Genomic DNA, 15,701 nt, shown 5'->3' with positions numbered 1-15,701 from the left:
AATTGCAAATGATCTAGATAAGACAGAGAACTGCAGCACGGGGACATAGCCGAGTTGGTCAGGTTGAGTGGTGATGAGTTTGCTATTTGGATGAATAAAGAAAGTCAAAAGTGTGAAAGATAAAAAACAAAAGGAGGAAGTGTGAAAAGTGAATGGGCCAAATTGAGGTGCATATGAAGACGTATGCTTTCTTCCAATTCATTAAATCGGGCTAATATGAATCAGGTGAATTGAGTTCTGCTTTTGGAAACTGGGTTAAGAAGGGGTGCACCGTTCCTGGAGGTACTGCAATACCAGGTCAATGCGTGGAGTGGACAGAGCAAGCTCTTTTTCCATCTCCCTGTGCTAAAAATCCATTTAATATATGGTCCCCAGATAGGGGACGTATCAGATATTAAACTGATAAGAACAGATACTACACTTGATCTTAGCCAAAAGGCCGAGAAGCGATAACCAGAATTGGTTTGGGCCTCGAGTGGCACCCTGGCCTATGCCGGACACATCTTAGGGAGAGAGAGCGAGAGGGAGACAAACCCACGCCTACACAAGACATTTTGTCACCCAAGCCAACCCTTGAAAAGGCTGCTTTGCAGAGCAAAAACAAGAAGAATGGTGCGTTTTGCAGCCGCCGCCCACTGCAATGAATCTGAATAACTCCTCCTTTAGGGCGCAAGCAACTCCCCTCCCCCTTGCAGTCTTTCCAATTCACGATACAAAAAGACGGACAGGACAGGTTGCCTGACTTTCCGTCACTGCCACCCTTTGCCATCCTTACCCGTAGAAAGCCCTTTCATCATCCCCAAACCCTAATCTTTTCCCTTTCCTTCCCAGCCCCCAAACCCTGCCCTCTGTACCTTTCTCACCACCCGCTTCCCTTCTCCTGTCATCCCCCTACCACCCGGGAAAAAAAGAGATTGCCCCCTCCTTCCACTAGCCCACCCTCCCACCCAAAGAACAACTTCTTCTGCGCAGCTTGTTTTCTAGGCAGCAGCGCTATTGTGATGTCATCGGGGGGCATTGTGACAAGCCGCCAGTGTTCCGTCTCTTCATGTTGTGCACAGTTCAAACGGAAAATACATCAACAGGCAGACTACAGAAAAGCTTACTATCAAAGGTTAGAGGGGGGCTTTCTCAGAGGGCTTTTTACAGTTTTTCTATTCCCAATTAGCCGTTTAAGTGTACTTATTGAAAGTAGTAATTCTTTCATAGGCCGCCCTTTCTTAGTATTTGACGTTCCTTATATTGCGGTATGAGGCTTCGCAGTAGGTTGCAAACATTCATCACCCATGACTGTCCCCAATTGAGCTCAGAAGCTCAATGTCTATCATGACCTCTCTTTTAGAATGTCCAAGAGCAAGCAAACTATTCCTCCAGGAGAGGGCGCCAACAGACTACTAAAGAGATCATAATTACTCAAAGAAAACCCCAAAAACCAATGCATGATAGGAATAAACAGGTAACTTTCTTTGGAGTGGAAGCGGAGAGATCGCACCAGATGCCAATTCTAGATCTTATCACACCTGTGGTCACTGCAGCAGCAGGTGAATCCACTTTGTCCAAAAGGGATCTATTCCATTCAATTGCAAATGATCTAGATAAGACAGAGAACTGCAGCACGGGGACATAGCCGAGTTGGTCAGGTTGAGTGGTGATGAGTTTGCTATTTGGATGAATAAAGAAAGTCAAAAGTGTGAAAGATAAAAAACAAAAGGAGGAAGTGTGAAAAGTGAATGGGCCAAATTGAGGTGCATATGAAGACGTATGCTTTCTTCCAATTCATTAAATCGGGCTAATATGAATCAGGTGAATTGAGTTCTGCTTTTGGAAACTGGGTTAAGAAGGGGTGCACCGTTCCTGGAGGTACTGCAATACCAGGTCAATGCGTGGAGTGGACAGAGCAAGCTCTTTTTCCATCTCCCTGTTCTAAAAATCCATTTAATATATGGTCCCCAGATAGGGGACGTATCAGATATTAAACTGATAAGAACAGATTTTTGATTTAATGAAGCTTTCCAAAGCACCACAAAAAATGCATGACCGAAGTCACACCAAAAACAGTGCAAAGGCTAGGATTCGTGTGGACCCCACCGTGAGGAGAGGGTCCCCAAAAATCAACCCCGTCCCTCCGAGCCAGAAGGCCACAGCAAGGGTCAGGGATCTTCGGTGCTCCCCCAAGCCGAAGCCTGGTTGAGCCTTGTCGTTGCTCCCAGCGTCCACCCAGGCATCTTACCCAAGTGGAGTAGAGAGCTACTAGTTGTTGGTTTCGCAGCCGAAACTGCCCGGACCGTCAACCGGTGTTGGTTTCTCAGCCCAAGGCTAACCGGACCTCCAACCGGGTGTTGGTTTCTCAGCCGAAGCTGACCCGGACCTCCAACCGGGTGTTAGTTTCTCAGCCCAAAGCTGACCAGACCTCTGACCGGGATTATAAAAATTTCCCTTCCTAGCCAGAAGGCCGGGATAGGGTAATATGCTCAAAAAGTATGAAAAGGCAAGGTACGGTGTGCTACAGAGCCCAAGGCTTGCCGGGGTCCCAAGCCAGCAAGCTCAGACTCACTCCAGGGTCGTCAGTCCTGGGGCACGTTGTACCATAGCCCCCCACCCTTACTCAGTCTAATAGCCTCGATCCTGGTAGGGCCATGTTTTCCTCTAGATGAATATACTATCCACCCAGAGTACTAGCAAGCGCAACCTTCCAGTGTGCATTGTATCATTGTACTAAGGTGGCCTGGAGCTTAAACCACCTCTTCGAACAACACTACACTTGATCTTAGCCAAAAGGCCGAGAAGCGATAACCAGAATTGGTTTGGGCCTCGAGTGGCACCCTGGCCTATGCCGGACACATCTTAGGGAGAGAGAGCGAGAGGGAGACAAACCCACGCCTACACAAGACATTTTGTCACCCAAGCCAACCCTTGAAAAGGCTGCTTTGCAGAGCAAAAACAAGAAGAATGGTGCGTTTTGCAGCCGCCGCCCACTGCAATGAATCTGAATAACTCCTCCTTTAGGGCGCAAGCAACTCCCCTCCCCCTTGCAGTCTTTCCAATTCACGATACAAAAAGACGGACAGGACAGGTTGCCTGACTTTCCGTCACTGCCACCCTTTGCCATCCTTACCCGTAGAAAGCCCTTTCATCATCCCCAAACCCTAATCTTTTCCCTTTCCTTCCCAGCCCCCAAACCCTGCCCTCTGTACCTTTCTCACCACCCGCTTCCCTTCTCCTGTCATCCCCCTACCACCCGGGAAAAAAAGAGATTGCCCCCTCCTTCCACTAGCCCACCCTCCCACCCAAAGAACAACTTCTTCTGCGCAGCTTGTTTTCTAGGCAGCAGCGCTATTGTGATGTCATCGGGGGGCATTGTGACAAGCCGCCAGTGTTCCGTCTCTTCATGTTGTGCACAGTTCAAACGGAAAATACATCAACAGGCAGACTACAGAAAAGCTTACTATCAAAGGTTAGAGGGGGGCTTTCTCAGAGGGCTTTTTACAGTTTTTCTATTCCCAATTAGCCGTTTAAGTGTACTTATTGAAAGTAGTAATTCTTTCATAGGCCGCCCTTTCTTAGTATTTGACGTTCCTTATATTGCGGTATGAGGCTTCGCAGTAGGTTGCAAACATTCATCACCCATGACTGTCCCCAATTGAGCTCAGAAGCTCAATGTCTATCATGACCTCTCTTTTAGAATGTCCAAGAGCAAGCAAACTATTCCTCCAGGAGAGGGCGCCAACAGACTACTAAAGAGATCATCATTACTCAAAGAAAACCCCAAAAACCAATGCATGATAGGAATAAACAGGTAACTTTCTTTGGAGTGGAAGCGGAGAGATCGCACCAGATGCCAATTCTAGATCTTATCACACCTGTGGTCACTGCAGCAGCAGGTGAATCCACTTTGTCCAAAAGGGATCTATTCCATTCAATTGCAAATGATCTAGATAAGACAGAGAACTGCAGCACGGGGACATAGCCGAGTTGGTCAGGTTGAGTGGTGATGAGTTTGCTATTTGGATGAATAAAGAAAGTCAAAAGTGTGAAAGATAAAAAACAAAAGGAGGAAGTGTGAAAAGTGAATGGGCCAAATTGAGGTGCATATGAAGACGTATGCTTTCTTCCAATTCATTAAATCGGGCTAATATGAATCAGGTGAATTGAGTTCTGCTTTTGGAAACTGGGTTAAGAAGGGGTGCACCGTTCCTGGAGGTACTGCAATACCAGGTCAATGCGTGGAGTGGACAGAGCAAGCTCTTTTTCCATCTCCCTGTTCTAAAAATCCATTTAATATATGGTCCCCAGATAGGGGACGTATCAGATATTAAACTGATAAGAACAGATACTACACTTGATCTTAGCCAAAAGGCCGAGAAGCGATAACCAGAATTGGTTTGGGCCTCGAGTGGCACCCTGGCCTATGCCGGACACATCTTAGGGAGAGAGAGCGAGAGGGAGACAAACCCACGCCTACACAAGACATTTTGTCACCCAAGCCAACCCTTGAAAAGGCTGCTTTGCAGAGCAAAAACAAGAAGAATGGTGCGTTTTGCAGCCGCCGCCCACTGCAATGAATCTGAATAACTCCTCCTTTAGGGCGCAAGCAACTCCCCTCCCCCTTGCAGTCTTTCCAATTCACGATACAAAAAGACGGACAGGACAGGTTGCCTGACTTTCCGTCACTGCCACCCTTTGCCATCCTTACCCGTAGAAAGCCCTTTCATCATCCCCAAACCCTAATCTTTTCCCTTTCCTTCCCAGCCCCCAAACCCTGCCTTCTGTACCTTTCTCACCACCCGCTTCCCTTCTCCTGTCATCCCCCTACCACCCGGGAAAAAAAGAGATTGCCCCCTCCTTCCACTAGCCCACCCTCCCACCCAAAGAACAACTTCTTCTGCGCAGCTTGTTTTCTAGGCAGCAGCGCTATTGTGATGTCATCGGGGGGCATTGTGACAAGCCGCCAGTGTTCCGTCTCTTCATGTTGTGCACAGTTCAAACGGAAAATACATCAACAGGCAGACTACAGAAAAGCTTACTATCAAAGGTTAGAGGGGGGCTTTCTCAGAGGGCTTTTTACAGTTTTTCTATTCCCAATTAGCCGTTTAAGTGTACTTATTGAAAGTAGTAATTCTTTCATAGGCCGCCCTTTCTTAGTATTTGACGTTCCTTATATTGCGGTATGAGGCTTCGCAGTAGGTTGCAAACATTCATCACCCATGACTGTCCCCAATTGAGCTCAGAAGCTCAATGTCTATCATGACCTCTCTTTTAGAATGTCCAAGAGCAAGCAAACTATTCCTCCAGGAGAGGGCGCCAACAGACTACTAAAGAGATCATCATTACTCAAAGAAAACCCCAAAAACCAATGCATGATAGGAATAAACAGGTAACTTTCTTTGGAGTGGAAGCGGAGAGATCGCACCAGATGCCAATTCTAGATCTTATCACACCTGTGGTCACTGCAGCAGCAGGTGAATCCACTTTGTCCAAAAGGGATCTATTCCATTCAATTGCAAATGATCTAGATAAGACAGAGAACTGCAGCACGGGGACATAGCCGAGTTGGTCAGGTTGAGTGGTGATGAGTTTGCTATTTGGATGAATAAAGAAAGTCAAAAGTGTGAAAGATAAAAAACAAAAGGAGGAAGTGTGAAAAGTGAATGGGCCAAATTGAGGTGCATATGAAGACGTATGCTTTCTTCCAATTCATTAAATCGGGCTAATATGAATCAGGTGAATTGAGTTCTGCTTTTGGAAACTGGGTTAAGAAGGGGTGCACCGTTCCTGGAGGTACTGCAATACCAGGTCAATGCGTGGAGTGGACAGAGCAAGCTCTTTTTCCATCTCCCTGTTCTAAAAATCCATTTAATATATGGTCCCCAGATAGGGGACGTATCAGATATTAAACTGATAAGAACAGATTTTTGATTTAATGAAGCTTTCCAAAGCACCACAAAAAATGCATGACCGAAGTCACACCAAAAACAGTGCAAAGGCTAGGATTCGTGTGGACCCCACCGTGAGGAGAGGGTCCCCAAAAATCAACCCCGTCCCTCCGAGCCAGAAGGCCACAGCAAGGGTCAGGGATCTTCGGTGCTCTCCCAAGCCGAAGCCTGGTTGAGCCTTGTCGTTGCTCCCAGCGTCCACCCAGGCATCTTACCCAAGTGGAGTAGAGAGCTACTAGTTGTTGGTTTCGCAGCCGAAACTGCCCGGACCGTCAACCGGTGTTGGTTTCTCAGCCCAAGGCTAACCGGACCTCCAACCGGGTGTTGGTTTCTCAGCCGAAGCTGACCCAGACCTCCAACCGGGTGTTGGTTTCTCAGCCGAAGCTGACCCAGACCTCCAACCGGGTGTTAGTTTCTCAGCCCAAAGCTGACCAGACCTCCGACCGGGATTATAAAAATTTCCCTTCCTAGCCAGAAGGCCGGGATAGGGTAATCTGCTCAAAAAGTATGAAAAGGCAAGGTACGGTGTGCTACAGAGCCCAAGGCTTGCCGGGGTCCCAAGCCAGCAAGCTCAGACTCACTCCAGGGTCGTCAGTCCTGGGGCACGTTGTACCATAGCCCCCCACCCTTACTCAGTCTAATAGCCTCGATCCTGGTAGGGCCATGTTTTCCTCTAGATGAATATACTATCCACCCAGAGTACTAGCAAGCGCAACCTTCCAGTGTGCATTGTATCATTGTACTAAGGTGGCCTGGAGCTTAAACCACCTCTTCGAACAACACTACACTTGATCTTAGCCAAAAGGCCGAGAAGCGATAACCAGAATTGGTTTGGGCCTCGAGTGGCACCCTGGCCTATGCCGGACACATCTTAGGGAGAGAGAGCGAGAGGGAGACAAACCCACGCCTACACAAGACATTTTGTCACCCAAGCCAACCCTTGAAAAGGCTGCTTTGCAGAGCAAAAACAAGAAGAATGGTGCGTTTTGCAGCCGCCGCCCACTGCAATGAATCTGAATAACTCCTCCTTTAGGGCGCAAGCAACTCCCCTCCCCCTTGCAGTCTTTCCAATTCACGATACAAAAAGACGGACAGGACAGGTTGCCTGACTTTCCGTCACTGCCACCCTTTGCCATCCTTACCCGTAGAAAGCCCTTTCATCATCCCCAAACCCTAATCTTTTCCCTTTCCTTCCCAGCCCCCAAACCCTGCCCTCTGTACCTTTCTCACCACCCGCTTCCCTTCTCCTGTCATCCCCCTACCACCCGGGAAAAAAAGAGATTGCCCCCTCCTTCCACTAGCCCACCCTCCCACCCAAAGAACAACTTCTTCTGCGCAGCTTGTTTTCTAGGCAGCAGCGCTATTGTGATGTCATCGGGGGGCATTGTGACAAGCCGCCAGTGTTCCGTCTCTTCATGTTGTGCACAGTTCAAACGGAAAATACATCAACAGGCAGACTACAGAAAAGCTTACTATCAAAGGTTAGAGGGGGGCTTTCTCAGAGGGCTTTTTACAGTTTTTCTATTCCCAATTAGCCGTTTAAGTGTACTTATTGAAAGTAGTAATTCTTTCATAGGCCGCCCTTTCTTAGTATTTGACGTTCCTTATATTGCGGTATGAGGCTTCGCAGTAGGTTGCAAACATTCATCACCCATGACTGTCCCCAATTGAGCTCAGAAGCTCAATGTCTATCATGACCTCTCTTTTAGAATGTCCAAGAGCAAGCAAACTATTCCTCCAGGAGAGGGCGCCAACAGACTACTAAAGAGATCATCATTACTCAAAGAAAACCCCAAAAACCAATGCATGATAGGAATAAACAGGTAACTTTCTTTGGAGTGGAAGCGGAGAGATCGCACCAGATGCCAATTCTAGATCTTATCACACCTGTGGTCACTGCAGCAGCAGGTGAATCCACTTTGTCCAAAAGGGATCTATTCCATTCAATTGCAAATGATCTAGATAAGACAGAGAACTGCAGCACGGGGACATAGCCGAGTTGGTCAGGTTGAGTGGTGATGAGTTTGCTATTTGGATGAATAAAGAAAGTCAAAAGTGTGAAAGATAAAAAACAAAAGGAGGAAGTGTGAAAAGTGAATGGGCCAAATTGAGGTGCATATGAAGACGTATGCTTTCTTCCAATTCATTAAATCGGGCTAATATGAATCAGGTGAATTGAGTTCTGCTTTTGGAAACTGGGTTAAGAAGGGGTGCACCGTTCCTGGAGGTACTGCAATACCAGGTCAATGCGTGGAGTGGACAGAGCAAGCTCTTTTTCCATCTCCCTGTTCTAAAAATCCATTTAATATATGGTCCCCAGATAGGGGACGTATCAGATATTAAACTGATAAGAACAGATACTACACTTGATCTTAGCCAAAAGGCCGAGAAGCGATAACCAGAATTGGTTTGGGCCTCGAGTGGCACCCTGGCCTATGCCGGACACATCTTAGGGAGAGAGAGCGAGAGGGAGACAAACCCACGCCTACACAAGACATTTTGTCACCCAAGCCAACCCTTGAAAAGGCTGCTTTGCAGAGCAAAAACAAGAAGAATGGTGCGTTTTGCAGCCGCCGCCCACTGCAATGAATCTGAATAACTCCTCCTTTAGGGCGCAAGCAACTCCCCTCCCCCTTGCAGTCTTTCCAATTCACGATACAAAAAGACGGACAGGACAGGTTGCCTGACTTTCCGTCACTGCCACCCTTTGCCATCCTTACCCGTAGAAAGCCCTTTCATCATCCCCAAACCCTAATCTTTTCCCTTTCCTTCCCAGCCCCCAAACCCTGCCCTCTGTACCTTTCTCACCACCCGCTTCCCTTCTCCTGTCATCCCCCTACCACCCGGGAAAAAAAGAGATTGCCCCCTCCTTCCACTAGCCCACCCTCCCACCCAAAGAACAACTTCTTCTGCGCAGCTTGTTTTCTAGGCAGCAGCGCTATTGTGATGTCATCGGGGGGCATTGTGACAAGCCGCCAGTGTTCCGTCTCTTCATGTTGTGCACAGTTCAAACGGAAAATACATCAACAGGCAGACTACAGAAAAGCTTACTATCAAAGGTTAGAGGGGGGCTTTCTCAGAGGGCTTTTTACAGTTTTTCTATTCCCAATTAGCCGTTTAAGTGTACTTATTGAAAGTAGTAATTCTTTCATAGGCCGCCCTTTCTTAGTATTTGACGTTCCTTATATTGCGGTATGAGGCTTCGCAGTAGGTTGCAAACATTCATCACCCATGACTGTCCCCAATTGAGCTCAGAAGCTCAATGTCTATCATGACCTCTCTTTTAGAATGTCCAAGAGCAAGCAAACTATTCCTCCAGGAGAGGGCGCCAACAGACTACTAAAGAGATCATCATTACTCAAAGAAAACCCCAAAAACCAATGCATGATAGGAATAAACAGGTAACTTTCTTTGGAGTGGAAGCGGAGAGATCGCACCAGATGCCAATTCTAGATCTTATCACACCTGTGGTCACTGCAGCAGCAGGTGAATCCACTTTGTCCAAAAGGGATCTATTCCATTCAATTGCAAATGATCTAGATAAGACAGAGAACTGCAGCACGGGGACATAGCCGAGTTGGTCAGGTTGAGTGGTGATGAGTTTGCTATTTGGATGAATAAAGAAAGTCAAAAGTGTGAAAGATAAAAAACAAAAGGAGGAAGTGTGAAAAGTGAATGGGCCAAATTGAGGTGCATATGAAGACGTATGCTTTCTTCCAATTCATTAAATCGGGCTAATATGAATCAGGTGAATTGAGTTCTGCTTTTGGAAACTGGGTTAAGAAGGGGTGCACCGTTCCTGGAGGTACTGCAATACCAGGTCAATGCGTGGAGTGGACAGAGCAAGCTCTTTTTCCATCTCCCTGTTCTAAAAATCCATTTAATATATGGTCCCCAGATAGGGGACGTATCAGATATTAAACTGATAAGAACAGATACTACACTTGATCTTAGCCAAAAGGCCGAGAAGCGATAACCAGAATTGGTTTGGGCCTCGAGTGGCACCCTGGCCTATGCCGGACACATCTTAGGGAGAGAGAGCGAGAGGGAGACAAACCCACGCCTACACAAGACATTTTGTCACCCAAGCCAACCCTTGAAAAGGCTGCTTTGCAGAGCAAAAACAAGAAGAATGGTGCGTTTTGCAGCCGCCGCCCACTGCAATGAATCTGAATAACTCCTCCTTTAGGGCGCAAGCAACTCCCCTCCCCCTTGCAGTCTTTCCAATTCACGATACAAAAAGACGGACAGGACAGGTTGCCTGACTTTCCGTCACTGCCACCCTTTGCCATCCTTACCCGTAGAAAGCCCTTTCATCATCCCCAAACCCTAATCTTTTCCCTTTCCTTCCCAGCCCCCAAACCCTGCCCTCTGTACCTTTCTCACCACCCGCTTCCCTTCTCCTGTCATCCCCCTACCACCCGGGAAAAAAAGAGATTGCCCCCTCCTTCCACTAGCCCACCCTCCCACCCAAAGAACAACTTCTTCTGCGCAGCTTGTTTTCTAGGCAGCAGCGCTATTGTGATGTCATCGGGGGGCATTGTGACAAGCCGCCAGTGTTCCGTCTCTTCATGTTGTGCACAGTTCAAACGGAAAATACATCAACAGGCAGACTACAGAAAAGCTTACTATCAAAGGTTAGAGGGGGGCTTTCTCAGAGGGCTTTTTACAGTTTTTCTATTCCCAATTAGCCGTTTAAGTGTACTTATTGAAAGTAGTAATTCTTTCATAGGCCGCCCTTTCTTAGTATTTGACGTTCCTTATATTGCGGTATGAGGCTTCGCAGTAGGTTGCAAACATTCATCACCCATGACTGTCCCCAATTGAGCTCAGAAGCTCAATGTCTATCATGACCTCTCTTTTAGAATGTCCAAGAGCAAGCAAACTATTCCTCCAGGAGAGGGCGCCAACAGACTACTAAAGAGATCATCATTACTCAAAGAAAACCCCAAAAACCAATGCATGATAGGAATAAACAGGTAACTTTCTTTGGAGTGGAAGCGGAGAGATCGCACCAGATGCCAATTCTAGATCTTATCACACCTGTGGTCACTGCAGCAGCAGGTGAATCCACTTTGTCCAAAAGGGATCTATTCCATTCAATTGCAAATGATCTAGATAAGACAGAGAACTGCAGCACGGGGACATAGCCGAGTTGGTCAGGTTGAGTGGTGATGAGTTTGCTATTTGGATGAATAAAGAAAGTCAAAAGTGTGAAAGATAAAAAACAAAAGGAGGAAGTGTGAAAAGTGAATGGGCCAAATTGAGGTGCATATGAAGACGTATGCTTTCTTCCAATTCATTAAATCGGGCTAATATGAATCAGGTGAATTGAGTTCTGCTTTTGGAAACTGGGTTAAGAAGGGGTGCACCGTTCCTGGAGGTACTGCAATACCAGGTCAATGCGTGGAGTGGACAGAGCAAGCTCTTTTTCCATCTCCCTGTTCTAAAAATCCATTTAATATATGGTCCCCAGATAGGGGACGTATCAGATATTAAACTGATAAGAACAGATACTACACTTGATCTTAGCCAAAAGGCCGAGAAGCGATAACCAGAATTGGTTTGGGCCTCGAGTGGCACCCTGGCCTATGCCGGACACATCTTAGGGAGAGAGAGCGAGAGGGAGACAAACCCACGCCTACACAAGACATTTTGTCACCCAAGCCAACCCTTGAAAAGGCTGCTTTGCAGAGCAAAAACAAGAAGAATGGTGCGTTTTGCAGCCGCCGCCCACTGCAATGAATCTGAATAACTCCTCCTTTAGGGCGCAAGCAACTCCCCTCCCCCTTGCAGTCTTTCCAATTCACGATACAAAAAGACGGACAGGACAGGTTGCCTGACTTTCCGTCACTGCCACCCTTTGCCATCCTTACCCGTAGAAAGCCCTTTCATCATCCCCAAACCCTAATCTTTTCCCTTTCCTTCCCAGCCCCCAAACCCTGCCCTCTGTACCTTTCTCACCACCCGCTTCCCTTCTCCTGTCATCCCCCTACCACCCGGGAAAAAAAGAGATTGCCCCCTCCTTCCACTAGCCCACCCTCCCACCCAAAGAACAACTTCTTCTGCGCAGCTTGTTTTCTAGGCAGCAGCGCTATTGTGATGTCATCGGGGGGCATTGTGACAAGCCGCCAGTGTTCCGTCTCTTCATGTTGTGCACAGTTCAAACGGAAAATACATCAACAGGCAGACTACAGAAAAGCTTACTATCAAAGGTTAGAGGGGGGCTTTCTCAGAGGGCTTTTTACAGTTTTTCTATTCCCAATTAGCCGTTTAAGTGTACTTATTGAAAGTAGTAATTCTTTCATAGGCCGCCCTTTCTTAGTATTTGACGTTCCTTATATTGCGGTATGAGGCTTCGCAGTAGGTTGCAAACATTCATCACCCATGACTGTCCCCAATTGAGCTCAGAAGCTCAATGTCTATCATGACCTCTCTTTTAGAATGTCCAAGAGCAAGCAAACTATTCCTCCAGGAGAGGGCGCCAACAGACTACTAAAGAGATCATCATTACTCAAAGAAAACCCCAAAAACCAATGCATGATAGGAATAAACAGGTAACTTTCTTTGGAGTGGAAGCGGAGAGATCGCACCAGATGCCAATTCTAGATCTTATCACACCTGTGGTCACTGCAGCAGCAGGTGAATCCACTTTGTCCAAAAGGGATCTATTCCATTCAATTGCAAATGATCTAGATAAGACAGAGAACTGCAGCACGGGGACATAGCCGAGTTGGTCAGGTTGAGTGGTGATGAGTTTGCTATTTGGATGAATAAAGAAAGTCAAAAGTGTGAAAGATAAAAAACAAAAGGAGGAAGTGTGAAAAGTGAATGGGCCAAATTGAGGTGCATATGAAGACGTATGCTTTCTTCCAATTCATTAAATCGGGCTAATATGAATCAGGTGAATTGAGTTCTGCTTTTGGAAACTGGGTTAAGAAGGGGTGCACCGTTCCTGGAGGTACTGCAATACCAGGTCAATGCGTGGAGTGGACAGAGCAAGCTCTTTTTCCATCTCCCTGTGCTAAAAATCCATTTAATATATGGTCCCCAGATAGGGGACGTATCAGATATTAAACTGATAAGAACAGATACTACACTTGATCTTAGCCAAAAGGCCGAGAAGCGATAACCAGAATTGGTTTGGGCCTCGAGTGGCACCCTGGCCTATGCCGGACACATCTTAGGGAGAGAGAGCGAGAGGGAGACAAACCCACGCCTACACAAGACATTTTGTCACCCAAGCCAACCCTTGAAAAGGCTGCTTTGCAGAGCAAAAACAAGAAGAATGGTGCGTTTTGCAGCCGCCGCCCACTGCAATGAATCTGAATAACTCCTCCTTTAGGGCGCAAGCAACTCCCCTCCCCCTTGCAGTCTTTCCAATTCACGATACAAAAAGACGGACAGGACAGGTTGCCTGACTTTCCGTCACTGCCACCCTTTGCCATCCTTACCCGTAGAAAGCCCTTTCATCATCCCCAAACCCTAATCTTTTCCCTTTCCTTCCCAGCCCCCAAACCCTGCCCTCTGTACCTTTCTCACCACCCGCTTCCCTTCTCCTGTCATCCCCCTACCACCCGGGAAAAAAAGAGATTGCCCCCTCCTTCCACTAGCCCACCCTCCCACCCAAAGAACAACTTCTTCTGCGCAGCTTGTTTTCTAGGCAGCAGCGCTATTGTGATGTCATCGGGGGGCATTGTGACAAGCCGCCAGTGTTCCGTCTCTTCATGTTGTGCACAGTTCAAACGGAAAATACATCAACAGGCAGACTACAGAAAAGTTTACTATCAAAGGTTAGAGGGGGGCTTTCTCAGAGGGCTTTTTACAGTTTTTCTATTCCCAATTAGCCGTTTAAGTGTACTTATTGAAAGTAGTAATTCTTTCATAGGCCGCCCTTTCTTAGTATTTGACGTTCCTTATATTGCGGTATGAGGCTTCGCAGTAGGTTGCAAACATTCATCACCCATGACTGTCCCCAATTGAGCTCAGAAGCTCAATGTCTATCATGACCTCTCTTTTAGAATGTCCAAGAGCAAGCAAACTATTCCTCCAGGAGAGGGCGCCAACAGACTACTAAAGAGATCATCATTACTCAAAGAAAACCCCAAAAACCAATGCATGATAGGAATAAACAGGTAACTTTCTTTGGAGTGGAAGCGGAGAGATCGCACCAGATGCCAATTCTAGATCTTATCACACCTGTGCTCACTGCAGCAGCAGGTGAATCCACTTTGTCCAAAAGGGATCTATTCCATTCAATTGCAAATGATCTAGATAAGACAGAGAACTGCAGCACGGGGACATAGCCGAGTTGGTCAGGTTGAGTGGTGATGAGTTTGCTATTTGGATGAATAAAGAAAGTCAAAAGTGTGAAAGATAAAAAACAAAAGGAGGAAGTGTGAAAAGTGAATGGGCCAAATTGAGGTGCATATGAAGACGTATGCTTTCTTCCAATTCATTAAATCGGGCTAATATGAATCAGGTGAATTGAGTTCTGCTTTTGGAAACTGGGTTAAGAAGGGGTGCACCGTTCCTGGAGGTACTGCAATACCAGGTCAATGCGTGGAGTGGACAGAGCAAGCTCTTTTTCCATCTCCCTGTTCTAAAAATCCATTTAATATATGGTCCCCAGATAGGGGACGTATCAGATATTAAACTGATAAGAACAGATACTACACTTGATCTTAGCCAAAAGGCCGAGAAGCGATAACCAGAATTGGTTTGGGCCTCGAGTGGCACCCTGGCCTATGCCGGACACATCTTAGGGAGAGAGAGCGAGAGGGAGACAAACCCACGCCTACACAAGACATTTTGTCACCCAAGCCAACCCTTGAAAAGGCTGCTTTGCAGAGCAAAAACAAGAAGAATGGTGCGTTTTGCAGCCGCCGCCCACTGCAATGAATCTGAATAACTCCTCCTTTAGGGCGCAAGCAACTCCCCTCCCCCTTGCAGTCTTTCCAATTCACGATACAAAAAGACGGACAGGACAGGTTGCCTGACTTTCCGTCACTGCCACCCTTTGCCATCCTTACCCGTAGAAAGCCCTTTCATCATCCCCAAACCCTAATCTTTTCCCTTTCCTTCCCAGCCCCCAAACCCTGCCCTCTGTACCTTTCTCACCACCCGCTTCCCTTCTCCTGTCATCCCCCTACCACCCGGGAAAAAAAGAGATTGCCCCCTCCTTCCACTAGCCCACCCTCCTACCCAAAGAACAACTTCTTCTGCGCAGCTTGTTTTCTAGGCAGCAGCGCTATTGTGATGTCATCGGGGGGCATTGTGACAAGCCGCCAGTGTTCCGTCTCTTCATGTTGTGCACAGTTCAAACGGAAAATACATCAACAGGCAGACTACAGAAAAGCTTACTATCAAAGGTTAGAGGGGGGCTTTCTCAGAGGGCTTTTTACAGTTTTTCTATTCCCAATTAGCCGTTTAAGTGTACTTATTGAAAGTAGTAATTCTTTCATAGGCCGCCCTTTCTTAGTATTTGACGTTCCTTATATTGCGGTATGAGGCTTCGCAGTAGGTTGCAAACATTCATCACCCATGACTGTCCCCAATTGAGCTCAGAAGCTCAATGTCTATCATGACCTCTCTTTTAGAATGTCCAAGAGCAAGCAAACTATTCCTCCAGGAGAGGGCGCCAACAGACTACTAAAGAGATCATCATTACTCAAAGAAAACCCCAAAAACCAATGCATGATAGGAATAAACAGGTAACTTTCTTTGGAGTGGAAGCGGAGAGATCGCACCAGATGCCAATTCTAGATC

At 47.0% G+C, this 15,701-nt stretch overlaps 9 non-coding genes across 9 annotated transcripts; all 9 read right to left on the bottom strand.

Moving 5' to 3' along the window:
- Positions 1-260: 260 nt before the first annotated feature.
- LOC142283954 (U2 spliceosomal RNA) lies at positions 261-451 on the bottom strand. Its single transcript, XR_012745526.1, has one exon. It is a non-coding gene; the product is annotated as a U2 spliceosomal RNA (small nuclear RNA).
- Positions 452-1,838: 1,387 nt separating this feature from the next.
- Positions 1,839-2,031, bottom strand: LOC142283961 (U2 spliceosomal RNA). Its single transcript, XR_012745533.1, has one exon. It is a non-coding gene; the product is annotated as a U2 spliceosomal RNA (small nuclear RNA).
- A 2,147-nt stretch (positions 2,032-4,178) lies between these two features.
- Positions 4,179-4,369, bottom strand: LOC142283932 (U2 spliceosomal RNA). Its single transcript, XR_012745505.1, has one exon. It is a non-coding gene; the product is annotated as a U2 spliceosomal RNA (small nuclear RNA).
- Positions 4,370-5,756: 1,387 nt separating this feature from the next.
- On the bottom strand, positions 5,757-5,949 carry LOC142283960 (U2 spliceosomal RNA). The gene has a single exon (XR_012745532.1). It is a non-coding gene; the product is annotated as a U2 spliceosomal RNA (small nuclear RNA).
- A 2,189-nt stretch (positions 5,950-8,138) lies between these two features.
- On the bottom strand, positions 8,139-8,329 carry LOC142283931 (U2 spliceosomal RNA). Its single transcript, XR_012745504.1, has one exon. It is a non-coding gene; the product is annotated as a U2 spliceosomal RNA (small nuclear RNA).
- A 1,387-nt stretch (positions 8,330-9,716) lies between these two features.
- On the bottom strand, positions 9,717-9,907 carry LOC142283930 (U2 spliceosomal RNA). The gene has a single exon (XR_012745503.1). It is a non-coding gene; the product is annotated as a U2 spliceosomal RNA (small nuclear RNA).
- A 1,387-nt stretch (positions 9,908-11,294) lies between these two features.
- LOC142283929 (U2 spliceosomal RNA) lies at positions 11,295-11,485 on the bottom strand. Its single transcript, XR_012745502.1, has one exon. It is a non-coding gene; the product is annotated as a U2 spliceosomal RNA (small nuclear RNA).
- A 1,387-nt stretch (positions 11,486-12,872) lies between these two features.
- On the bottom strand, positions 12,873-13,063 carry LOC142283953 (U2 spliceosomal RNA). The gene has a single exon (XR_012745525.1). It is a non-coding gene; the product is annotated as a U2 spliceosomal RNA (small nuclear RNA).
- A 1,387-nt stretch (positions 13,064-14,450) lies between these two features.
- On the bottom strand, positions 14,451-14,641 carry LOC142283927 (U2 spliceosomal RNA). Its single transcript, XR_012745500.1, has one exon. It is a non-coding gene; the product is annotated as a U2 spliceosomal RNA (small nuclear RNA).
- Between the last annotated feature and the right edge of the window lie 1,060 nt (positions 14,642-15,701).

Source organism: Anomaloglossus baeobatrachus, unplaced genomic scaffold (genome assembly GCF_048569485.1).
Source record: "Anomaloglossus baeobatrachus isolate aAnoBae1 unplaced genomic scaffold, aAnoBae1.hap1 Scaffold_560, whole genome shotgun sequence".
In the NCBI taxonomy this organism is placed as follows: domain Eukaryota; kingdom Metazoa; phylum Chordata; class Amphibia; order Anura; family Aromobatidae; genus Anomaloglossus; species Anomaloglossus baeobatrachus.
Note: the sequence above shows the minus strand (reverse complement) of the source record. Positions and strands in the feature narration are given on the sequence as shown.